The sequence below is a fragment of the Wyeomyia smithii genome, chromosome 3 (genome assembly GCF_029784165.1).
Source record: "Wyeomyia smithii strain HCP4-BCI-WySm-NY-G18 chromosome 3, ASM2978416v1, whole genome shotgun sequence".
NCBI classification, from domain to species: domain Eukaryota; kingdom Metazoa; phylum Arthropoda; class Insecta; order Diptera; family Culicidae; genus Wyeomyia; species Wyeomyia smithii.
Genome location: NC_073696.1, coordinates 198,592,547 through 198,620,045, shown reverse-complemented (window position 1 = coordinate 198,620,045; position 27,499 = coordinate 198,592,547). Strand labels below are relative to the sequence as shown.

The 27,499-nt window shown below is 38.3% G+C and overlaps 1 protein-coding gene across 1 annotated transcript in view; it reads right to left on the bottom strand.

Moving 5' to 3' along the window:
* LOC129730463 (CDC42 small effector protein homolog) overlaps positions 1 to 27,499 on the bottom strand; it is a 118,546-nt gene that overhangs the window by 56,022 nt on the left and 35,025 nt on the right. The window contains exon 2 of the mRNA XM_055689804.1: positions 8,890 to 8,957. The gene's annotated coding sequence lies outside the window, so the exon portion shown is untranslated. The remainder of the gene's footprint in view (positions 1 to 8,889; positions 8,958 to 27,499) is intronic.

Below are 27,499 nucleotides of genomic sequence, written 5' to 3'. Positions count from 1 at the left end.
TCTGTTTTACCAAATGATGCTGCTAGCGGAAAAAACCTTGCAAAAATGCATGTTTGTGTTGGTGTTAATATTATGACAGCGGCCGGCGCAGCTTTCAAGAAACATTTGTCTCTTCCATTCCATCATTTATGTAGCCCATCCCTCTTTTTATTTATCTGACGAAGCCTTGGTATAAAACGTACCGTTCGAACATTTCACCCCATCAGTTTCATTACTAAACCGTACCGGCTACATACGGACGCTATCTTGAAAGAATTCTGGACGGACTGACCAAAAACATGGATATATTCGGCACCTGGCCCCTTTTGGTGCCTCGAAATTTTGTTACAGAAGCGGCTAATTGAATTTTCTGTTTTATTACAAAATGCTGCTGCTAGCGGAAAAAACCTTGCAAATATGCATCTTTTTGTTGGTGTTAATTTTACGACAGCGGCCGGCGCCCCATCATTCTGATTCCAAAACCGCACCAGTGACATGCGGACGCTAGGTGATAGCAGCTGAAAGGAGGAAATACAAAATAGTACCGGTCATCTCGTGCCGGTTTCACCCGTAATGCTGGTGGCTTTAGTAGTAAATGGCTACTGCAAAACACTTAAATGGCTGGAATTCTGGACGGACTAACCAGGAAACTATAATCGGCAACTGGCACCTTTTGGTGCCTCTAAATTTTGTTACAGAAGCGGCAAATTGAATTTTCTGTTCTACCAAATGATGCTGCTAGCGGAAAAAACCTTGCAAAAATGCATGTTTGTGTTGTTGTTAATATTATGACAGCGGCCGGCGCAGCTTTCAAGAAACATTTGTCTCTTCCATTCCATCATTTATGTAGCCCATCCCTCTTTTTATTTATCTGACGAAGCCTTGGTATAAAACGTACCGTTCGAACATTTCACCCCATCAGTTTCATTACTAAACCGTACCGGATACATACGGACGCTCGGTGTTAGCAGCTAAAAGGAGGAAAAACAAAACAGTACCGGTCATCTCGTGCCGGTTTGAGCCGTGATGCTGGTGGCTACTGCAAAGTACTAAAATGGCTGGAATTCTGGACGGAAACCAGTAAACAAGAAATCGGCAACTGGCACCTTTTGGTGCCTCGCAGTTTTATAATAGAAGCGGTTAGTTGAATTTTATGTTTTACAATTGCTGTTGCTAGCGGAAAAAAAAACCTTGCAAAAATGCATGTTTATGATGATGTTAATTTCACGACAGCGCTAGGTGTTAGCAGCTGAAAGGAGGAAAGACAAAATAGTACCGGTCATCTCGTGCCGGTTTCACCCGTTATGCTGGTGGCTCTTAGTAGATTAACCAGAAAACAACAATGTAATCGGCAACTGGCACCTTTTGGTGCCTCTAAATTTTGTTACAGAAGCGGCTAATTGAATTTTCTGTTTTACCAAATGATGCTGCTAGCGGAAAAAACCTTGCAAAAATGCATGTTTGTGTTGGTGTTAATATTATGACAGCGGCCGGCGCAGCTTTCAAGAAACATTTGTCTCTTCCATTCCATCATTTATGTAGCCCATCCCTCTTTTTATTGACGTTGACTAACGTCTATATCGAAGTTAGGCCCCTGAATTTGAAAAACTAGTAATTCAACCAGGGAAAACCAGAGAAAAGTGGTCAGGTTTTGAGCGCTTATTTTGCAGTCATCTATAATCAGGTTTTTGAGGTTTTGGCATCAATCGATCAGAAATTCTTTTACGGTTAAATTTATGTAACAAAAACAAACTTTTGTTTGAGATACACTATTGAAAAATTGGTAATTAATATCGATTGTCTAAATCATACCGCGCAGCCAATCACTACCTCTCTTCCCAAGCACAGTCGACACTAACGGATACAATCGATCTGACTTTGTTGTTATTGTTGTTGTCACTTTCTGTTTCCGATGTTTATGCTGCTACTAGCGGATAAAAACCTTGCAAATATGCATTTTTTTGGTTGGTTAGCAGCTGAAAGGAGGAAATACAAAATAGTACCGGTCATCTCGTGCCGGTTTCACCCGTTATGCTGGTGGCTTTAGTAGTAAATGGCTACTGCAAAACACTTAAATGGCTGGAATTCTGGACGGACTAGCCAGGAAACTATAATCGGCAACTGGCACCTTTTGTTGCCTCGAAATTTTGGTACAGAAGCGGCTAATTGAATTTTCTGTTTTACCAAATGCTGCTGCTAGCGGAAAAAACCTTGCAAAAATGCATGTTTGTGTTGGTGTTAATATTACGACAGCGGCCGGCGCAGCTTTCAAGAAACATTTGTCTCTACCATTCCATCATCTATGTAGCCCCGCCTTCTTTCTAATTATCTGACGAAGCCTTGGTATAAAACGTATTGTTCGAACATTTCACCCCATCAGTTTCATTAATAAACCGTACCGGATACATACGGACGCTCGGTGTTAGCAGCTGAAAGGAGGAAAAACAAAATAGTACCGGTCATCTCGTGCCGGTTTCACCCGTGATGCTGGTGGCTGTTAGTAATAAATAGCTACTGCAAAATACTAAAATGGCTGGAATTCTGGACGGACTAACCAGTAAACGAGAATGATCGGCAACTGGTACCTTTTGGTGCTTCGAAATTTTGTTACAGAAGTTTTGTAAAAGAAGCGTTGCAATTCCCTCTACTATTTGCTTCAATGGATTTTTTTTTATAAGAATACGGTAGTCAACGTCATGCGGTCGTGTCTTGAATACCACCCTCCTACTTTTTTATTTCAGACAGTGTTACATGTGCAACATTTGTAAGATTTTTTATTTTTTCTAAAGTTTTCTTATTATTTTCTGCATGTTCTACGTTGAAAATTTGAAAATTCCACCTACGGAAGGCAGTCAATCATGATATTTATATGTCCTAATACTTCTTATTGTAAAAACGATATCACATGGAAAAAGGTTTCCAAAATCAAATTTCCAGCATATATTTTCTAGCATTCAGCATAACGCTACCAACAGTCTACTGTGAAATCCTCTATTTCAGTGAATACTATGGATGAGGAATTAACCCATAAAACTTAGGAAGAGCATAACTCAAAGAATTATTCGGTGTTTCATGTGAATACCGTATATCCGTAGGTGTTTTTTTTTTTTTAGTTTTTTATAAGTCTCCATTGTTTCAGCATAAAAAATCTATAGGTGGCGCACCAGAGGAACAAAAATTACAAAAGTTTTATTGTCTTTTTCAAGTTTTTGTTGGCGGCATGGCTGATGAAAATAATTTTCACTACTGGAATTCTGTGAAAATTACAGCTAATCTTTTTCAATTTTCGCTGCCAGCGCCCTTTCAAAAACATTCGAATTTTATCCTTGAAACGATCTGTCACACACCGATGAAAAATTTCTTTCGTGGCAACATTTTTATTATCCACCACTAGTCGCGTAATGCTACTGTATAGTTCACAAACCAAGCTTGCAACATTTACAACAGTTCACACAATAAAACTCAGAATGAAAAATTTTCAGAATATTTGAAACAGTGAATATCAAACGAACACGCTTTCACTGCCCCTGACTTGATCTTGACTTGACTTGACTTTCATTTTTTTACGAATACTGAAAAAACGAAGGAAGAGAGAATGAACATTGCATGAAAGCGAAATATTTCCTTGTGATGGTAGAAAAAAGCACTGAAGTTTATGGGGGCTATTTTTCACTTTCATGCAAAAGTGCTGAAATATTTCAGCCCTGGTTGGTAGTAATCAGCTACCGTAGAGAACCTTTCTGATTTTTTTTTTTTTTGAAAAAACCTTTATGATAATCTTCAAAGTGCATCAACCATCACAAAACCAGTACCACACTAAACATCATTACTTTACTCTTTGTAAAAATGTTGGGTGATTTGTGATAATAGTTCAGTAACAGCAAAATAACGGCTTATTCCATGTTTATAATCGCAAAACTAATACATCACACTTAAGTTTTCCATAATTGTAAATTGTGCTTTCAAATTTTACGAGCAAACAAAGTTGGATTTTTTCGATTACATTTCAATTATCTCAAATCTCTACTTTGAAGCAGAATACAACTATTTTAATAACTATTAAAATGCATTCCTGCGTTCTTGAACATAACTACAGATATTCCTTACGAGTTCACAGGCTCGTATTCCTGAAAATTGAAACTGAGTCTAATCTAAACGTATAAAAATAAGTTCTGTCTGCCTGTTTGATAATTATAGACTTGAAAATCACTCAACTGATCGGCGCACAGAGGAGTAACTCGAGTGGAAACCTGGCCAAAATTATTTTCGCTGCTATTTAGCAATATTTTGGGAAATATTTAAGTGAGAAGTGGAAGTGGCTGGTTCGAGTATTATATCAAAAAGCAACTCTAAATATCACACACACAACTTAATGTTCACATTTACATAGCCTATGTTAGTGAGCAGATGAAGTTATACGCTCGAATGAATTGTTTTCGCAAAACGGACAGCGAAACAGATTGAAGAATTTACCAGAAAAATGATGTAGCAAAATATCTTCATTTAGACCCATCAATTTGATGCTCACAGATTATATGATGCCTCGTGGAACCTACGTAGGTTGGAAAAAGCCTTTTGTACGGAGTGTTTTTTACCTAGATTATTGATTCTGTGCATCAAGTTATTTTTAAGTTAAATTAAATTAGTTGAAATTCATTCACTAAACTAATCTTTGTTGAGCTGAAACACTGTTTCAAGCGTGAGGCAAGCACCCATCAGGGTATCTTATAATTTCATTGAAAACAGGCCAAAATTGAAAACACTATGCCGGAGACAGGAAGATTGTGGGTTCAAGTCCCGTCGGGATACGTTCGCTTATTTTTTGCTTCCCCTGCTGCACACATTGTCTGCGTAATGAACTTGAATGTTAACGGGTACAAGCCGTTGTTAAAAATAGAAATTAAACTTTGTGTATCAAAAAACGATCGTTTAACGACCGGGGAATTAAATAACGAACATTTAACCCTTTCTCGCTCATGGTGACTCTAGAGCACCAAGAATTATAATCATCATATCTTGACATAAAATAGTTTGTTGCGCTTACGATTGTTCCATAAACTTTCATATGCTGCCTCAGAGCATCACTGGGCATTTTCTTCAAAATACTACAGTTGACAGTAATTTTAGTTAGTCTACAAAGTGTTCAGCTTGAATTTTCTCGTGAAGCTATAAAGTTTTTCGATAAACCTTGTGAGCGGGAGAGGTTTAAAAAAAAGATGAAGAAAATCGGTTCAGTAGTTTTACCGCAATCGTAAGCACGACAAAGTCATTTTATGAGAAACACAACATCAATCGTTTTCGCAATATTTCTGCCGCTTAATGTCAATGAAAGAGAAACTTATTATGAATGTTACGAAAGAAATCAACAGATTGTATAATCAAGTCATGACATTGGAACAGCTCCACAAAAAATGTCACAGTTTAATTTTTTTTTAACTGTCATTTTTGATTTAGCTGAAACTTTGCATAGACGTTTCTATGGGCAAAACATACCATTCTATGCTATTGGTTTGATTTTTTGGAACACGGCTCATTTTTGAGAAGCTATTAACAAATATTGATGATTACAAATATTTTCAGAGCCAAAACGATTTGTGTGATCGGTGTGACGTCTTCGGCAAAGTTGTAGATAATAATTTTTTTGTTTCCAAAAAATATACAGTCTGAAAAAAAATTTTTTTTTTTAAAAAGAGTTAAAAGAAAAACTAAAAATTGATTATCTAAAAAAGCTAATTTTTTAAAATCTGATTTTTTTTATATAAAAAATACAAAAGATTACCTAAACAATGGGAAATATCCATTTTGAAAATATTCAAATCCCAAGGGGAATCTTTCGAAGAATGTGGAATCAATCTAAAATTCCCATGCCTTCAATATTCAAAATGGATTAGGAGAAAAAAATGGACAAGGTTTTCCGGGTAGTACAAATCTTTTCAAAAAAAATCCTATCCTTTTTAGAAGTGCGATTCCACTATACACTAAACCATTCAAGAAACGTTATTTTTATCTTAAAAAACATCTTCAGGGTAAAATATAAATGTATGTTGTGTGTTGTTTTCGATATGACAATGGTGAACCTAAATTTAAATGATTGCTAGCCTTACAGGTTATCCACGAATTACAACAGCAACAGTTTAAGAGGAAATGCGAATTCCGGAAAAAATGCTTACGTAATATGTGTAATGGTCCTTGAATTGTTACTTTTTGGTTTTGGGGCTTAGGTTAACTTTACCGATTTTGGAATAAATAGGTAAATTCAACATTCAGAGCAACTCTCCGATATTACCCAAGGTCTTGCTTTTTAGATTTTCTTCAAGACATCAAGACTGCAACTATAATTTCTTCCATCATGAAGGAAACAATGATTGTTTATGAGGGTTGAACTTGAATTAACCCGGTTGCCTATATCTTTCACTTTATTCAAACCAAACCTGATATACAACTATGGTTTTTTTTTTTTTTTGACGTAGAATTACGTCTTACGGCAACATAAACAGGGGACCAATTTCAATACAGGGATCTAATTTCAAAAACCAAAAACATCGAGAGCGTCACGAAAATTGTCCAATTTCAAACGTTTTAAACTCAGTCAGTTTCCAACCGATTTTCGTCATTTTTGCAGTAATCGATTGGAAAATCAACCAAGCACCCGTCCAAATGCAGAAAGTTGTAATCTGATTGTTCGACAGATTGTACTATTGAAAATTGTCGAACCTTGTCGAAACGCAAAAGTCGACCTCTGATTGGTCGCACAATGCTTCTTTCCCTAACAAGGTCGACAGAATATACCTAGTTGACTAGTAATGCGCGCTTTGTGTTCTATGTATAATTCATTCTATGACTGTACCGATACCACACGCACGTTGGTTGCTAATCGTAACGAAGAAAGAAAAGCCTGGCTGATCGCGGTGGGAGCGTTGATACTTAAGCACCTATTTATCTGGCGGCTGTTATGGAGTTTTCGGTAGCTGCAGAATCATCGGAAATGGCAGGCAATTCTACTAGAGAAAACGGGAGAACTAGAATCATCGGCGAATGGTTATCCGAAATGATGATAATTGAACAAACTTGCCAGTATTGTTACTGTTGTAAAATATAACAGTACCTTTTGGTGCTCTACAATTATGTGATTGAAGTAGTAAAGATTTTTATCATGTGTAACAGACGGAAAACCGCGAATTTCAGCATTCGCAAGCCAAGAAAAATTCAACATTGCCTCAAAAACGTGTTGGTGGCCCTGAGAAGGGCTGATTGTAAATAATACTCGTGCTGGATAGTAGCAGGTAACAGAAATGCAGCACTTACGCTATTGCGTCTTAAAACAAAACGGTTATAGTTTGACATCACAGCAGAATTTCCACCTTCATACTCATGTATACCATAGGCAATATCAAACACGCAACAATCTGCTTCCATGCGACACGGGGACGGGAACATTTTCCTTTTCCCGAGCCACGTAACACGACACAATACATGTTATTTCGTTCCCTTTATGAGAGCTCTATCGGTCCGGCTCGACAGAATGTCCACAAGAAATCATTTTTGTACATTCATGTTACAAAACTGAGAAAATCTGTAGAAACTGAAAATAAAGGCGGGGTTTATCAAAAGATCGCTCTGAGCCAAAATGAATTAGATGTATTTTTCGTACGTTTGTATTACGACATACGGAATAAAATTTTTCGAACGTTGTAGAATGGTATAACTGGAAATAATTAGGTCACACCTCTTTTTCCAGTTATACCATTCCACAACGTTCGAAAAATTTGTTTTGTCAGAGCGGATATCGCACGCTATCTGACCATGAAGCATTTAAGCGATAATTGAATGAAAATTGCAATTGCAGCAATCGGCCTTTTTCAAGGCTACTAAATGTATTTGGAAAAGCTTAATGAATGGTTATTATTAACCTGCAACTGAGGTTTGATGCTGCTGCAAATGCACAGCAGTGTTATGTTTATTACGATTTGTTGATACTGTGCATAACAAGCGGTATATACGAAACAAATCCGATTTCAAACAGAAAAGTTCGGCACGTTCTGCTCACAATGCTGAGTCTGTTTTAGAAAATTCACAACACTTCATTAACAAGGATCTTGAAGAAGACGGTTATAGTTTGACATCACAGCAGAATTTTGACCTTCAAACTCATGTAATAATATACGAAAAGTATACAGAAAAATATACCGCTTCACACCATTAAATAAATTAATTCTAATCGAGTGTATTTCCAAAGCTATTGCAAAAAATGTATTGACGTAAGACAGGCTGTCGTAATTCTACGTTAACCTTGCAGTCGTATCTTATAAACAACTTCTTCAACTTTTTTCCATCAATAAATAACGTAGCTATTCGTTGCAACGTTGCAGTTTATAAAAAAAAACAACATAACATTAAAATCACAATATTCACCTCCCCCGTACAATGCAATCAAATTTAAAATTGTTTATTTGTTTTCCTACGAGATTCGCACACGCCAAATGCTTAGCATTCATCGATCCCTGCAGAGAAAAACGGTCCAACGCGTTTGGTTTAATTCGCTACTTTGTTGTTTGTTATCGCGATAGCGTGGAACCACCACGAAGGCACGTTCCAGCTGCATTTCGTGGCTACCATGCATGGATTCGCCTAACCGGCAGCCCCGGGCCGACGTTCGAATACTGCTGATCCATGTGGCTGGACCGAAGCGATAATTTGCCATTCTAATCAAGGGGGTTTGTTCGACATTATTTTTTAAAATGTTTGTGCATGGATCTGAATTTATCATGATAATTTTCAGAGGATCATCTTGTTTGTCGGTTAGAAATACATTTGTTATTTTGAAATTGGGTAAGCTTGCCAAATGTTTAAGCTGGTCGAATTAGGTACAATTCTTTTTACTGTCTACAACTCCGTATGAAGAATTCTTACCTGAAACAGAAAGTCGGCTTGCAGTGTTGCTAATAATCCAGTTTCGCTTCGCGTGCAAACTCCTGAAACTAAAAAGATTAACGATAATTCTATTAGTGTTAGGTCGTATACAAGTAGGAGAGTGCAAACACTAAAGGCTAGGTACCGTTTGCGGACATTTCTAAATACTTGTTTGTGCTTTCGGCATTGCGGGGTTAAACATTATCTCTTCAACGATTTAACGCTGATGAGAGGTAATAACTACAATTCGTGTTTAGTGGTATAAAACAATGGCCAATAGATGCGAGATGATACACGACTCAGGTGACGTTACTATGCAGCAATCATATTTTAATGCACACTGGCTCGGTAATCGTTGAAAGGCCATTCTTTCCCAGTCTGGTTTAACTGGTAGTAAAACAGCATTTCCTCAGGTCAATTTTTTTTTCGTTTGCTGTCGCGAACGGACCGGCACATAGTAAAACTAGCACTAAGATGTCCGGAAATGGCAACTTTTCACTGTTCAATGACTTGGTACTGTGAGTGACCGTAAATTTATTTCGGAGATGTTTTGGGAATTGAACACACTTTTTTCTTAACATAGTAAAATATTCACGGTTTATGTCTAAACTTTGTTTTGTTATTCACACAAGTTCGGAGAGTTCAATTCAATTCAGGATTACACCATGACACGGTTTGTCATGGTACTGCGAGTAGACAATCGTCCAAGCATATAATACAACATACAGTGAACTTTGTCTGTTGAGCAGCTACGGTAAACCAGGGTAGAAAGATCGCAATAAAAAGCATCAAAATGTATTTATACACACAATAATGGAAGAGTGCAATAAAGTGAAAGGAAAGGAAATCGTTCTGAAAATCACGCGCTATCCAACGCGCAGGAGAAAAACAACATAAACGATACAGAAGTGGGCAAGAAAAGTATCGCTGCGGTGTGACCTGAATTTTCTCCCTTGCTGCCCCCTTGAAGTCTTTCGCCAAGCTGGCAGCCGGCCGGGGTAGCTAGGAAACCCACCAGCGAAAGTTTATTAGGGCAGATGGCTATCTCCGGACACGAATGTTTCGACGAAACGGCTGCATGCATATTCGACTGTCCAACCGTGCCGGCATGTTTTGGTCGGTTGCTCTACCATCAAAGAAGGAAGTTCCTTCTTCGACCAGACAGTTGCTGCTATTAGTTTTGTTTATTTAATTTTATTCCTCAATATCAATTGTGGAGGATATTATTGATGCTCTAACATAAATTCATTACAGGGAGAGGTTGCACTTTATCTCGAAATAACAACACGTTTAGAAACCGTGTAACCCATATACAACACAAATAAAGATTGTTTGCTGTGATAAGTTGGTACCGCAGAGAATTTGGGCCTGTGATATAATTTGTTTATGATCTGTTAGTACATTCAACCAATTTATAATCTCTGTATCAAGTTTGTTTTGTATGTTTACACACAACGCGAGGTTCATGCTGCCGATAAATGCTCCGCAGCCGTCTGGAGAATGCTAAAACAGATTTTGAAAAAGAATGGTACCTACATACTGTATAAACACCGCATATGCATAATCAAGATCACCAAGGCGACAAAATACACTTTGACCAAGTGCAACATATACCTACTAGAGTGCAGCCCTAGGTGAAGTAGGTTTGCTTAACATGGCGTTTCACGCCAGGCTCTGCCGCAAAGGAGAGGCTCGGTACGGTAGCTTAGACAAAAGTCACTACACCACGTCGTATTCTGTGAGTAAACATAGGTGTTTGAAGTATAAACAAGATACGCCGTTCCTTTGCCACCACTTTGTTCAACGACAATAACGGCGTTACAATGCCGCGTGTTTCTGCCGCGGTTTTGGTGTAAGCAATTCACGCCGGTCGACTATAGGTGTTGCTGTGGTTACGATAAATTAATGATTCATATTTTTCTCACATATTAATGGCTCAAATGCAATTTTGAATGGAATTCTAGGCTATTTTTGGTTTGATATTGTAATTTATACAGTAGTGTTGAAACAAATTCATCAAAAATTAATCGCAGTTTTCTATTTAGTTTCGGCTAGAGCTAATATTTGATATTGCGCCGTTGTCGCGAATGGAGATACACCATATAAATATTGTGGTTGTGTGTCTAAAAAGCTATTTTTAAATAAATTATGTTAAACAATCAGCTGTTTTTTTACGTAACTTTGTTTTATGACTAAACTGTACGAGTAGGAACACATGTTGGACGTGAATAACGCAAGGGTGAAGAGACGTTTGCTTTTTTTACCTCTCGATCAATCGTGATAAGTAATGCCTGTTTTGCAGTGAAAGAGGCGTGTCAAGCAAATTCGCTGGCTGATTCAAAACAACTTCCACCACTCTACGAAACACTATGACTAATTATGTCTTATCACGCTATTGGGCAGCTTATTTTATTCATGTTTTGTTTATAGAACGTAGTGGATGAAAGTTTCCCCTCATTTTTCTACTCAATATATGGTATATTATAGTATTCACTCAAAGTCGACATATACTCGGCAGTCATCTATTAGTGAACAAGATAACTGCGTAACTTGTTTGAGATGAAAAATCAATTGAACGATTTTTTCTCAGTTTCACTTGTCCGTGGACAAATGACTCAAAATTCAAAAATCTAACATACATTTGCGAACTCCTCGGATGTACCCCTAGGTAACACCATAGAGCTTCTAGTTTTAAATGAAAATTCTCGTTTTCCATGAGGTTATGATAAACATTTTTTTGTTTAGGGTTGATTTGATAGCCTATTCATTTTTAAATTATAATAATATTCACCAGGTATTGATAGCCGCCAATCGTTAAGTATTTATGCGGAGCACACAATGAGCAACAAAAGCGACAAATAGGACGACGGGCATCAGTGCGTCTTGAACTGTCAGACAGATCAGACGTTTTTTCGGTTGCTTGTGGACTGGTCTTTGACTGCCTATAGCTTCAAAGTTTGTGTTTTGTCAGTGTGTCTTTTAAAGACTACCTGAAAGTTATTTCCCATCAGTCTTTCTCAAGACTACCTACTTTTAAATTTAACATTTGTTTTAACTTTTTTCGTATCACCTGAAATGGCTGGACGGAAAAAGAAACCTCGCATCGCTGCGGGGAGGAAAAGAGAGGCATCTCTTTCTGACACATCGAGTGTCTGTAGTGACAATCCTTTTGATATTTTGCCTGAGCAAGAAGCTGGTGAAATGGAAGTTATTAATAACGAAACTATACAAAATATAAAATCTTTAAAAAAGGAGAAAGTTCCACCTATTGTGGTAACTATTTCTTCTGAATTTAATATATTCAAAAAGGAACTTTCAACGTTTGTTTCTGACGTTAAAGTTACCTATCAAATTGGCCGTAGAGGTGAATGCCGCTTATTAGCCGACTCAGTAAAGGGTCGTGATCGTCTTGTTCAGTATTTAACTGACAAGATGTACAAATTTTTTACATATGACACCAAGAACGCCAAGCCGTTCAAGGTTGTCTTGAAAGGTCTCACCAACGATCAAACCGTTGATGAGATCAAACTTACTTTAACAGAATTACTTGGCATAGCCCCTACCCAAGTAATTCTAATGAAACAAAAATCACGAGGCGAAAACAGTCAGAGAACTGGAATTTCCCTTGTTAATTATTTAATTCATTTTAACCGCAATGAGGTTAACAACTTAAAATTTTTTGAAAAAGCACATGCATTGTATAATGTGCGTGTAAAGTGGGAAATTTATAGGAAGTATGGCGGAGGTGAAAAGCATATCACCCAATGCCGTACTTGCCAACGTTATGGCCATGGTTCCAAATTCTGTAACATGGACCAAAAATGTCTTAATTGTGGAGACTCTTCTCACAAAAAGGACACATGTCCTGTGAAAGAGAGTAAAAATTTTCGCTGTGCGAATTGTAACGGCAACCATATGTCAAATTTTTATCAATGCCCAGTCCGTTTAGCAATTGTTAAGGCAAGGCAAGGTAAACAAAATTCAATTTCTCAATTAAAACCAACTTCAAAACAAAATTCTCCAAGCGTACCAGTGACGCATAGTTTACCTACTCCTTTGCATACCCGTTTAACTTATGCACAGGTTACAGGTAGTTCGAACATTATACCGCCTAGTGTTGGTAGTTCGAAAATAACCGTTAATATGGGTAAGCAAAACACGCTAGAAAATAATTGTACACCTATTACTCCAGCTAATATTGCTGCCGAAAATATTTTTTCTAATGTCAACTGCCTGGGGCCTATTACGGCAGGTAAACTTTCTTTTTTGCAACAGGCAATGTTCGATCTCATGAACGCCATGTTGCAGGCAAAATCAATGTTTGAAGCCATTCAAATAGGCACAAATTTTACTATTAAAATTGTTTCTAATTTAAAATTTAGCAATGATTTTAAATAAAACAATTAAAATATTAAATTGGAATGCTCGCTCATTGAAGGCCAATGAGAATGAGCTTTTTAATTTTTTAACAGTAAATAATGTGCATATTGCAATTATTACTGAAACATTTTTGAAACCTAACATTAAATTAAAATATGATCCCAATTACGTGGTTCATAGATATGATAGGATTCAGTGTTCCGGCGGTGGAGTTGCAATTGTTATTCATCGCCGAATCAAACATCGTGCTCTTCCCCATCTTGAGACGAAAGTTATTGAAACTTTGGGAATTGAAGTTCAAACTGAACTTGGGATTTTATTTATTGCCGCAGCATATTTACCATTTCAATGCACACGCGAGCACAAAAATTATTTTAAAGGTGATTTACAAAAACTCACCAGAAATCGTTCGAAATTTCTCATAATCGGCGATTTTAACGCTAAACATCGTTCATGGAATAATTCTCAAAGTAATTCCAACGGCAAAATTTTATTCAATGATTGTTCTTCAGGATACTATTCTATTTTGTCTCCGAATAGTCCTACATGCTTTTCTTCTGTAAGAAACCCTTCAACAATTGATTTGGTGCTAACAGATCAAAGTCATGTATGTAGTGATTTGATCACACATGCTGACTTTGATTCTGACCATCTTCCAATAACTTTTTCTTTATCACATGAATCAGTTTTAAACCCTATGAGCTCTGTTTTTAATTATAACAAGGCTAATTGGGAAAGATACAAAACTCATATTGAGAGAAATTTCAATAATGAGCTTGATTTGCAAAACGAAGTGAATATTGATTCCGCTTTGGAAGCATTAAAATGTGCAATTGTTGATGCCAGGAATTATTCTGTTCCAAAGGCTCAAGTGAAATCTGATTCATCAATAATTGACGAAAATCTTCAACTTCTAATTCGTTTGAAAAATGTCCGCAGACGTCAATATCAACGTTCTCGTGACCCTGTTTTTAAAACTATTTATAAAGATTTACAGAAAGAGATTAAACATAGATTTACTCTTCTGAGAAATCAAAATTTTGAGACTAAAGTTGAAAAATTGAAACCATATTCAAAACCATTTTGGAAGCTGTCGAAGATTCTTAAGAAACCTTCAAAGCCTATTCCAGTTTTAAAAGATGGTGAACGTTTTCTTGTATCCAATGAACAAAAGGCTCAAAGACTTGCTCAGCAGTTTGAGAGTGTTCATAACTCAAATTTGAATTTTGTGAGTCCAATTGAAAATGAAGTCACACGTCAATTTGATTTAATTTCTTCCCAGAATTTTTTACCTGCAGAAATAATTGAAACTAACTTGAATGAGATTAAATCAATTATTAAAAATTTCAAAAATATGAAAGCACCTGGTGACGATGGAATCTTTAATATACTAATCAAACATCTCCCTGAGAGCACAATGGAATTTTTAGTGAAAATTTTCAATTGCTGCTTCAAAATTGCATATTTTCCCAAATTATGGAAAAATGCAAAGATTACTCCCATTTTAAAACCGGATACGAACCCAGCTGAAGTTTCAAGTTATCGACCAATCAGTTTGCTTTCTTCAATAAGTAAACTGTTTGAGAGAATTATTCTTAACAGAATGATGTCACACATCAACGAAAATTCAATTTTTGCAAATGAACAGTTTGGATTTCGCCATGGGCATTCCACAACTCATCAATTGCTCAGAGTTACTAATATGATACGAGCTAACAAATCTGAAGGTTATTCCACTGGAGCTGCTCTTTTAGACATAGAAAAAGCATTCGACAGTGTTTGGCATAAAGGTTTGATTGCGAAATTGCAAACTTTTAATTTTCCAATTTTCCTAATCAAAATTTTAAAAAAATAATCTTACTGATCGAACTCTGCAGGTTGTCTATCAGAATTCAAAATCTGATAGATTTCCTGTCAGAGCAGGTGTACCTCAAGGTTCAGTCTTGGGTCCAGTCCTGTACAACATATTCACTTCAGATCTTCCTGATTTGCCTCCAGGATGCACAAAGTCATTGTTCTGCGATGACACAAGCATTTCCGTAAAAGGAAAAAGCCTTCGTGTCATATGCAGTCGATTGCAGAAAAGTTTAGATATTTTTTCTTCCTACTTGCAAAAGTGGAAAATCTCTCCCAATGCTTCTAAAACTCAAATGATAATTTTTCCTCATAAGCCTAGGGCTTCTTTCCTCAAGCCAAACAATAATCACGTTGTCAAGATGAATGGGGTTATTTTAAGTTGGTCCGACAAGGTTAAGTACTTGGGACTAATTTATGATAAAAAACTTATTTTCAAAGAGCACATTGAGAGTATACAAGCCAAGTGCATCAAATATACGAGATGTTTATATCCTCTTATTAACAGGAATTCTAAACTTTGTTTAAAGAACAAACTTTTGATTTACAAACAAATTTTTAGACCAGCAATGCTTTATGCTGTACCGATCTGGTCAAGTTGCTGTTCAACAAGGAAGAAAACGCTCCAAAGGATTCAGAATAAAATTCTGAAAATGATTTTGAAGCGTCCTCCTTGGTTTGGTACACTCGAATTACATAGACTTACTGGTGTTGAACCATTAGAAACTATGTCAAATAAAATTATTAACAATTTTCGACAAAAATCGTTGCAATCCTCAATTGCTACGATAAGCTCTCTTTATAGCCAATAAGTTAGCAATTAAGTTAGTTGTAAGGTTACTTCCCCTTTTCTGACAAGTAGGTTTAAATCCCTACGAATGATAAGTCCTAATTGCGAAAGCAAACAAATCATAACAATTAAAATTACAAATTTCTAACAGTGTTGAGAAGTCACCATTTGTGATTGGACACACATACTCATTATTTACTAATATTTATCATAAATACTTAAGCTACTAACAAATCCCCCCTTAAAAAAAAAAAAAAAAAGCGACAAATAGGATAAAAAATTATATAAATGATTTGTTCACTAAAATCACAGCATGTTTTATGAAAAACCTGTATCAACGTGAAACTTTGTCTTTGACTATTCTCCCTAAAAAGCAGAAAACACATTTCTTACCAGAAGAAAATTTTTTTTACTTATTTTTGATTGCAGTCAAACGTAAACATAAATTTTGATCAGTGTATATTGGTTTGTCGACCGCTTATTTTTAATTTTTGAAATAATTGAAAAATTTGCAATAAATATCTCAAATTTTAAATTTTTTTTAATTTATTTCAAAATTTTTGAAAATATTTCTTTATTGTTTTTAATACTTTCATCTATTTCTAGTTTTTTCATATTTTTTAAATTTATCGTATTGTATAATTATTTTATAATAATTTTTTTAACACAGTCCCTCTCTCGCTCCTTCTCTCACTCACACACGAATACACGCACACACACTGTTCTTATAGTGAACCTGTATGTTAGAGAATAGCCAAGGCAATCACCGATCCTCTAACATACAGGTTCACTATGTTTTCATCGTTACCATACCATACGTTGTAATGTACCTAGCGTCTCCATAAATGGGCAAAAACGATGAAAAAATTTAAATTTATTTTATTCAAATTTTACCCGATAGAATATTTTCGAACCACTTGCATTTGAAAGCTCAATTTCTAATTTCTTACTCTACCGGTATTATACGCACTCGATGACGTGTTGAATTTCTCATTCGTGCGTGCGTTGACCGGCAAAGCGGACGGTTCTCTCTGGAGCAGCAGAAAGCGGGTGATGGCAAATATTGGTCTCATTCATTTTCGTTCGTATGTATGGATTATTATTATAAGTGTGTGGGTAGCAATAGCGTGTGTTTATCGTAGATTTAGTATTTTCTCGTTTATTCATTAACATTCATTAAAAATAATAAAACTCCTGAACGAACACGGTTGTAAATTCGACTTTACAGCAGCGATTTGAACTTCTTCAGTCAGTCTTTATTCATCAAGGAAAAAATACTGCCGATGAATGATCAACACTTATTTGATAGAAGCTTCATTTGGATCAAAACAGGTTTTTTTAAGCACCATAAATTATCGGTAGAAAAAGTATCATAAATTATCGGTTAAGTTTCACAATGAGCATACATTTAATTTTCGTTGTTGATTGAAATTGGTAATGGTTTCCGAAGTTTAATGATAAAAAAGTAGTCTGAACAAGTTTCTTGCAATTAGTACTTATTACAATTCACGAACTGATAGAGATAACCTGCAGATTGAGAATGGTCCTTGGTATAAGTACGTATGTGATTGTAGAACATTTAATGGGGATATTCATGTAGCGCTCATATAAAAATACGCAGCCGTAAAACTTCCCACCTCTTTTGACGTGTAATGAAAGCTACACGATAGATATTTGCAGACAAGCACTACATGAATATCCACAATATCTTATACTTACCAAAGACAATGCAACAGACAAACAAATTGTAAATCACGCGTGGTCTCGTAAGTTTGTGCAACATTTCATTCGGCACATTTTCTGGCTAATACTTCTACTCCAACCACACCGGAGGAAGACGCTCTACATAACCCTACTTTCTCCCTGTACTTTACAATTCATCATATTTCAAACATCCTCCGTTGAATGAAGAAACGAATGGTGATGGTACAGGCATACTCAATCCAATGTCGCTTTTCAGTGTATCACTATCGTGATTCAGAATACAGTTTGTCAGGTACAAGATGTAAAAGAAATATGATCAACTTGAGAAATAAACATCGCCATTCAAAGTTTTCTTCCACACATTGTGAGGTTTGATGCATTTCGTCTTGCAGTTTTACGCTTTGAAGTATAGAAGCAAGAAACCAAAACAAAACCGCTATAATGAAGCGTCTAATATAACTACTGATGTTTGTTTTTGCTTCGACGGTGTTTTTCATGTTATCGAGAGCGAGATAGGCATACTATATCTCCACTTTGCATAAGAAACTCCATTTTAGGCCACATGTTCGCGCATAGCGACGCCATGCTCAACACGGACTGTTGAGTGCATTTTTGTTGCATTTTTATGCAAATTAGTCGGCCGAAGCGACGAATTTGGTCGATAAATAGTGCAGCGAAAGAGGCATTTCCCAAGCATAAAAACACGAAGCGAAGGCATTTTCATGGTGAACAAAGTTGTTTGTTTGTTTGTTTTGTTTTTTTTTTTTTTTTTTTAATGTAGCTCACTCTGCGCGCTGCTAGACATTGAATTCTTCACAAATAAGGCGCAGTGGTAAAATTCCCGCAGCCCCCGGGTGTGCTTGGGAGTGAATGTGCATCTAGTGCCACTAAGAGTTAGAGTGTTTTGATAGAAAACTTTTAAATAAAATGGAGCGCTCTGTAGAAAACGACATGTACGGAATTCTATGACAGGCAAAACATGAGACATCCGATCAAAATGATTCCTTTGAAATGGAAGAGGAGTTTGGCTGAAACAGACTTGGAATGTTTTTTTTTTTCAATTTAGAAATGTTTTTGCTTAAATCTTTCAAGACAGTTTTTTCGACAAACACAAATAAAGATTAAATTTTTACTGTTTGTTTCAGATGGTGAAGAACAAAGTTAGAACCGTTTTTTTATCACCGGTTTTAATGGTAACAACAATCTCATTTTTACATATGTCAACCCCGCCGCCGTTATTTTTATTAGTATCAGGTGCAACTGCAAACGTTTCGATATCCATCATATGAACAAAAAATAACCTAACGTTACTGCCGTTACACCCTATGCGTCGCATATGTATAAAAAGAATAAAGCTATCTTTATTTGCAGTCTTCATTCAACCAAATTGATATGTCATGATTTCTGACTCTAATCGTCATTTTGATCAAGCTAGTAGTTTTCAAGCTATGACTTTTCAAATTTAAAATGAATTGTTTGAAAGAACTAGATATGAATGTTTTTTCTTCGTAATTTTTAATTATTAATCACTTTACCCATATTTACCATTTTAAAACTACATCTTCATCTTTTCATTGTGTTGGAAAATTCGAACTTGTGTGATGCGATAATTTATGCGAAAATGAATGTAAACATCATTCAGTTTGAGCGACCCACTATCAGCAATTCAGTCACGCTCAGTTTTTCTGAAGTAAAACAGAAACTCACCACGAGCAGCGGACCCGGGAGCCAGCCTAGTGTGAAGTAACAGGTTAATTTGGATTTTTAATAATAAACACTTCCTGCCAGCCAGCGCGGCGTGCTCGCGCCAAAGTTGATAAGTTATTTTATTCGAGACAGTCGGCCAAAGCGTCAAGGATCGAAGTAAACCACGAACGCGAACGGAGGCAATTTTTCGCTGTGTCACAATTTGCTCTTTGAATATACTTAAATTTATTGTTCTCGGATAGTGTTAAATGTAATCGTAAACTGAATCAAATCAAAGATAAAGTTGCTAGTCGAGCAAAAATCAGCCCGGAAATTGTGAATTCAGACTTCAAGTGACTAATAAGCAACTAACTGTGACAATTCTGGTCTATCAGCACCAGGAAAGCGGAAGAAAATTGTGTATGTTATGTAATGGAGTCGAGTTTAGTGCGCTGGACAAGGGTGCTTTTTGGTGCGGCCTCAATTTCAGCTGCAGCCAGGAGCCAGCTCAATTCAAGTGTTTGTTAGAAGTTGAGATCGGTTGTGAAACTTCCGCCTAATCAACCACAGTGTCGGTTAAATATTGTGTGAGAAAAAGTAAGGACAGGCAACAGCCTAAACTTATTCCCAATCTGATCCGGATGACATAGGTGAGAGCGTTCCTTTTATATTTTATTATATTTTTCTTTAAATGCTGGAGGATTCGATCAATGGGATAGTGAACAAGCAGTCTATTCGTGTTCGCGTGCATTTAATATTTAGAAGTAGCCATTTTGGGATAAAATTCATGGAGTCGAAACTAAACCACGGTTAGAAGTAGAGTTTGAATATCCGGCTTCACGCGTATGGTTCTACACAAAATAGCGTTAGTGATAGAGACCCCCATTGGATCATAATTTGTTAACAGTGACTAAACAAAATAGCTAAAGTTGTTTTGGTAAACATGCACATGGATTATGAGAGTTTGAAATGTAAGTTTTGCTACTAACCAGAATCGATGCTAACTATTTTTCGATTTTTCTAGCTTTTGAATAGTCGTTTTGAATATTATTTTATAATTATGGCTAGTTTGGCGTTTTGTTCGCAAATTTGAGACTATGTTTTGGCAAATATGTGTACCTGCATTTTTAAAATTATTAGGGCTTTGGATGCATGGAATTTCGCCAATTTTTGTATTTGAAAGGCGACTCTTGCGTAGACAAACAAAAGAAAATCGACGTGAAACGCCGCGTCCATACGCGTCCACATCGGTAGAAAGGAATAGAGCGGTCGTGCATGATGCTTCGGTTCTGCCTTAAAGTCAGGAAATCGCTTTTTAAGAACAGACGAATGTCGTTAGTCGACCTGTTAAGCAGAAAGCCATATCTCCGGGTGACCGAATATCTACCGTTATAATTTTCGGTATAAAGAGGGTCCTTCACGAAGAAACGATAGAAGTGGCGAGACGTTAACGTGGACTCAACTCCAGTAGTTTTCGTAAAATCGTGTAGTCAGCTGAGATAAATCAATGGGAGATACGTTTCGGTAGTTGTATAAGGACTTCATAAACAGATGTCCGAATGTCACGTCGATACCTTCCATGAGTTCGTGTTTTCTACAGATAGATTATCAACGCGATGTAGTTTTCGGTATAACCTCTTGGAGGAAACAATAGAAGTGTCGAGACGTTAACGTGGATAGAGCTTTCGTAGCTCTCGTAACATTGTGTAGTCGGCTGAGATACACCAATGGGAGACTCTCTTCGGTAGTTGCATGATGATTTGTTGAGGGAATGTTCGAATATTTTAGTCTGTATTAATTTAATCGCAGTTCCGGTATTCTCGCGTGCCCTTTTTTCGGTGGTATATCAAACAGAACGAGTTCGAATCGCGTAATAATTTTCGCGGAGGTTAATATGAACTTGTAGGCGCGATATTTGCTATGAACACGGTACCCGAATTCAGCGCATCGTTTACCAAAACGAAATCTGCTGCAAACCCTACCCTTTTCTCCAACATCCCAGTGATTTCTCGTGGAAGTGCAGAGGTGTTCTCGGCTTCCAATAAAGCGAGTATCACGTCAACATATTCCCATACACACTCCTTCTTTGACCTGCATTCGGCTGCGGCCGGCGCTGGTATTGCCTAAAATAAAGATAAGATCACCAGTTTTTACACATTGAGGATGAATGTTAGTCCCAAACATCACCCATTGGTTCTCTGTGTAATTACAGCTGATCTGGCAATAACGGAGTAGCAACCGCGGGCGGTCAATCATGCTCATGCTCATGCTCGAGACAGTCGGCCAAAGCGTCAATGCACCCTTTTGCTCAGCGTGGTTTACGAACAGCCGTGTGCGTGTGACAATTGTGAGAGTGAATTGTGTTGTTGATTTTGGCTCTACTTCTCGAGCTGTTTTTGGGCAATAAAAGTCATTTACGCTTGCTATAAGTTTCGTCGATAAGTGTCTGTGCATAGTCCAACGACTGTTAACTATTTGTGAAGTACTCAGTGCCGTAGAAGCAACTTTTCAGTTTCGCGTACCAGCGCTTTGTTTACTGCTGCTGCCTACCTATACCTACGCACGATTTTTTTTCACTCGAAACGCTATCTATCAGCAACCATCGGAAGCAGTGTCAACTTTCTACCAAGTTTCGTGCTGGATTATAGCATATTACATAAGCTCAGGCGTAATATCTCTCGTATCTGAGAACCTACCGTTCGAAATGTGTCATATTTGCCATTCGTGCAACAGTGAAATCACGGAGGGGCAAGTTATTTGTCAAGGATTTTGCAACGCTGTTTTCCATCCAAGATGCACTGGTATTTCGGCTGAAGCGTTTGGAGAGGTGATGAAAAATTGCCAAATATTTTGGCTGTGTCGAGATTGCACTACCTTGATGAAAGACATCCGTTACCGCAACTCTGTTCGTGCTGCTCAAGAGCTCGGGCAAGAGCATGCTTTGAACTCGCATAGTGACATAATGCGTGGTCTAAAATCTGAAACCTGAGTGAGCTGAAAAATGAAATAAGAACCAATTTTGCCACACTTATAAATTCAAGCTCTCTTACACCGAAGAACACTCAACTTAGTGGTATAGAACCACGGCTCATAAGAAGCCGGCGGCTTTTTAGTGTGACCAATGATATTAAAACTAATCGCAACCGTCCGATTCTACATGGCACCGGAAGTACTCCCTCGCCGTCTTTGGAAATAGCAACCGTACCAGCAGTTCAACAAAAATTTTGGCTGTACGTATCGCGGGTTGCACGTGATGTTTCTGCTGATCAAATGTGTGCTTACGTTAAAAAACGCCTAGGAACAAACGACATCCAGGTTACTCGGCTAGTCGCCAAAGGAAGAGATATAAGCAGTCTATCTTTCATCTCTTTCAAAATTGGTATGGACACGAACTTGAAATCAAAAGCACTCTCTACCTCGACCTGGCCGAAAGGCATCGTTTATCGTGAATTCTCAGACAATAGAGTGTCCGAAAATTTTTGGCGGCCGGTGATGCAACCAGCAGCGAACGACCCCCTGTGCACCCCAACGGACGCGGACATGACAGCGACGGATTAATCGATGACTGGACACTGGGACGCATATTTATTGCAAGCAATTTGGAAACCCCTTATCCCCCCGTCACAGTCGAGCCATGCCAGCCAGCGTTCAGCAGTCGTCCCGGTCCTGTGTTTGGAGTGGGAGAGGGGGTTCTCCGAAATGTAAACCCAGGCAAGTATGCAGACTTTCTGAGCGCTTCGTACCCTGAATCGTTTACTGTTTCTAGACCTCCTCGCCTACAACAACCGAGCCTTTTTTCCTCCTGTCTGACACCCGGACATGATTTTGCCGCCAGCACTGTCGAAGCCGTTGCCGTCCCCAACGCAGCTGAGGAACCCCAGCCAGCGACCCGCAGTCGCTCCTGTCCTACTGTAACGCTCACCGCCGGTGCTTCATCCGAACTAAAAATATACTACCAGAATACCAACGGCCTCAGGACAAAAATTGATCAACTGTTTCTATCATCCACTGAGTTAGACTACGACGTGTACGTGTTCACGGAGACTAATTTGGACGATCGCATTCAATCTTGTCAGCTCTTCAACAACGGTTTTTGCGTTTATCGTGTTGATCGTTGTGCCTCTAACAGTCAGCGTCAATCGGGCGGAGGCGTGCTCATAGCCGTAAAGCGGTTATATGCGTCATCTGTTGTCCAGCTCACGGCTGCCGATAACATTGAGCATCTATGGGTAAAAATCGCCATAAGGCCACTGCCACTTTTCATTGGTGTTCTGTATTTGCCACCAGATAAAAGCCGAGACATTAACTTTGTGATGCTTCATATTGATGCTGTCTCTGAAATCAGCAGAAAGTTTAGCGATATGGGAAAACTCGTCTTGCTGGGTGACTTTAACCAACCGCGCCTAGCTTGGAAGAGTTCTGGTAGCGGGTATGCCTTTGTTGATCCTGTACAGTCACAGCTTTCCTTGGCCAGCCAATCCCTTCTCGATAACATGGCGTTCCTCAGACTACGGCAGCATAATTTAATACGTAACAACTTAGATCGTGTTTTAGATCTCGTATTCTCCAGCGACTCCGTTATAAAGGATGGCGCCGTCTCTTTAGCTGTTGAGGAAGTTGTACCAATTGATCCTTATCACCCACCTCTTTGCTTCACTGTTCTTTGTGAGCCTACTGTTTCTTTCCACCAAGATATCGATCTAACTGAACGTGACTTTCGTCGTGGCGACTACGACACTCTAAACGAATTGCTGTCCGAGGTTGATTGGTCTGAGGTGATTCAAAATTCTGACGTTGACTGTGCTGTTAGCTGTTTCAATCGCACTATTCAGAATTGCATCGTTCAAGCTGTACCGCTAAAAAGGCCGCCGAGAAACCCTGTATGGTCCAACAAGCACCTTCGCATCCTGCGTCGACGGCGCTCCCACTTGCTGAAACAGTATTGCCAGCATAGAAGCTTATATGCGAAGCGACAATTTGACGAGGCGAGTCGAACCTACCGTGGTTATAACCGTTTCCTATACAAAAGGTACGTGAGGCGAAGAGAGGAGGATCTCCGGGAAACCCTAAACGTTTTTGGAGCTTTGTAAACTCGAAGCGTAAAGAGAATGGTCTTCCTATTCTGATGCATCTAGGGAATGTTAATGCCGCTTCTACGGAAACCAAATGTGCTCTTTTTTCTCAACATTTTGCTAGCTTGTTTGAAAACCGGGTGCCCACTGCGGAGGAAATAGACATCGCTGTCAGTCTAGTACCAAGAGACGTGATAGATTTCGACGTATTTAATATTAACGCTACGATGGTTGGAGCTGCATTACAGAAACTGAAGCAGTCCTATAAGCCAGGCCCCGATGGTATTCCCTCTTGCATCTTCAAAAAGTGCAGCGCTTCTCTGACTGCTCCCTTCCAGGCGATTTTCAATAGATCACTTCAACATCAAGTATTCCCATCGGAATGGAAGATTTCCCATATGCTGCCGGTGCACAAGAAAGGCGAAAAGTCCGACATCGCTAATTATCGTGGCATAACCTCTTTATCAGCTGGATCAAAATGCTTCGAGATCATCATGAAAGATATGCTATTCAGCTCTTGTAGGAGTTATATCAGCATTGCTCAACATGGATTCTACCCTAAACGCTCCGTGGACACTAATCTGTGCGAGTTCACATCATTTTGTATCGGTGCAATGGATGGTGGAGCTCAGGTTGATGCAGTATACACCGACATCAAAGCCGCATTTGACACCGTTAATCACGGTATCCTCCTTGCTAAGCTGCATCGTCTTGGAATGTCCGACAATATTTGCAGCTGGCTTCGCTCATACCTGAGCAACAGACAGCTCTTCGTAAAAATTGGATCAACAGTATCTGAAAGCTTGACCCCCTCCTCTGGCGTGCCTCAAGGAAGCAATCTGGGTCCACTGCTGTTTGTGATATTTTTTAACGACGTGACGATACTTCTTGCGAATGGTGGAGTACTAATCTACGCTTACGATTTGAAAATCTACCTGATCATACGAAATGAAGCTGATTGCAGAGAACTCCAGAAGCTACTGGACAAATTCGTTCATTGGTGCAAGTCAAACTTCCTGGTAGTGAGTGTGGCAAAGTGTTACGTGATTTCATATCGACGACTTAAAGGACCTATCCTATACAACTATGTCATCGGTGATCAGATACTCGAACGGGTTGACGAAGTCAGGGATCTTGGAGTATTGCTTGACTACCAACTCACATTCAAGCTGCATTATTCCGCGATAATCCAAAAAGCCAATCGTCAACTAGGTTTTGTTCTGAAAATGGCAAGCGACTTTATTGACCCCATCTGCTTACGTGCCCTCTATTGTTCCCTAGTTCGTTCGATACTCGAGTTCGCATCGGTCGTTTGGTCACCTTATGAAGCTGTGTGGAAATCCAGAATCGAATCTGTTCAGCATAAATTTGTCCGTCGTGCGCTAAGAAGACTTCCATGGCGCAATCCCAACGACCTGCCCCCTTACGAACATCGATGTGCCCTATTGGGTATAGAGCCACTGGAGTCCCGTCGAAGTATAAACCAAGCTGTGTTTGGCGCTAAAATACTGCGCGGAGAAATCGATAGTGCCTGCTTGCTGGAGCGCATGAGAATTTATGCTCCCGCACGTGTACTGCGTCCACGGCAACTTATTTTGCCAGAACCGAGGAACACCGTATACGGTGATAACGATCCAGTCAACACAATACGGAGACGTTTTCAAGAAGGCTATCACGTTTTTGACTTTAATGTTTCTTGTGTCAGTTTTAGAACACGCTTGCGAACTGTATTTTTAACTTTAGACTAGTTTTAAAACCATTCATTAAGACCACGATGTCAGATGAAATTTAAATCAATAAATAAATAATAAATAAACAGCCCCTCTGCTTGTCCATATTTATAAATGCCGTTAGCGCTGCTGGCACAGCCCCGTGTACAGTTTAGAGCAAGCGGCTTTCTCCTCCAGAGTTAACTTTAAGTAAGTGCATCACTAATGAGCTTGTAACACAGCTATCAAGTGACCATAAATAAATACATAGTGTATGAATAAACCCTTATGCAATATAATATCGCAAGTAAACAGAGTTTTATTTTATTTCATAAGCAATAATTATAAGTACGAAATTTAGAATAATATACATATATATGGTTCATGTCAATTTTTTCGTTAGTTTTCGTGCAGAGGTTGTTTTTTTTTCTAACGTAGACAGAGTGATATAATCATGCACTAAAAAGGGTTTCTCCCTGCTGTGTATTTTTTCCACAGCATTGAGCGGCAGATTGCGGCTGTACTTCCGACTTGACGACGATGTTTTAATTTTTCCGCATGCAGACGGAGCCTGCAGCGAAAATACTAATCGACACCGACGTGAGAGTGCATCCTTACCCCGCTGTGTCGTGTAATTGCTGTTGTAGAAAGTTTTCTCCTAGACAGCGCAGTGACGAATCTGGAGTCTAGCTGTTGGTTTATATCCGATAGTTTGTCTACTGAATTTGATTTTCAAGTCACGATTTTCGGAGCTAGTTATAGTCGTGTAATAACGGTACTGTACTTCATAAAATACATTTTTTATTACCTTATTTACCAATCCCAGAAAAATATTGTCGATCTCATCTGCGACACTGTTAGTTGTACCGTGGCACTTAAAACATGTTTGCGTAATTAGCTCTACTGCTACTTGAACCCACGGGGGAAACGAGACTTTAGTCGGTGTTTTCTATACACCTGCATCACCACCAGGCGCTCCAATCCCATCAATGCTTAACGTTGGTAGTTACCGTGGGGCATTAAAATCGCTCTTTTTAACTTATAATTTAAGATAAATTTGTAATCTGCCTCTTCCGTCCGGAGGTTTTCTGCTGCGGCAGAAATTAATTATGACTAACTTCGAATTGCATTTATTGGCATTATATAACGCTTACCGAAAACCCGTTTACACAGCTTCCGGTGTACACTTCGACTACTAGACGTTGCAAAGCGTGATAATGTGATTATTAACGTAGCGCCATTACAATGACTTCTGCCTGCGTGCGACCGCTGATGGTATATATTTCTTGCAGGGTATCAGTACAAAGTTAGACATTTTTGGGTCAAAATATATGACTTGAAAGGAGTTGAAAATTCAAATGAAGACCCCGAGCATAATCATACACGCAAAACTTTTCTTTATTACCTTAGAAGCA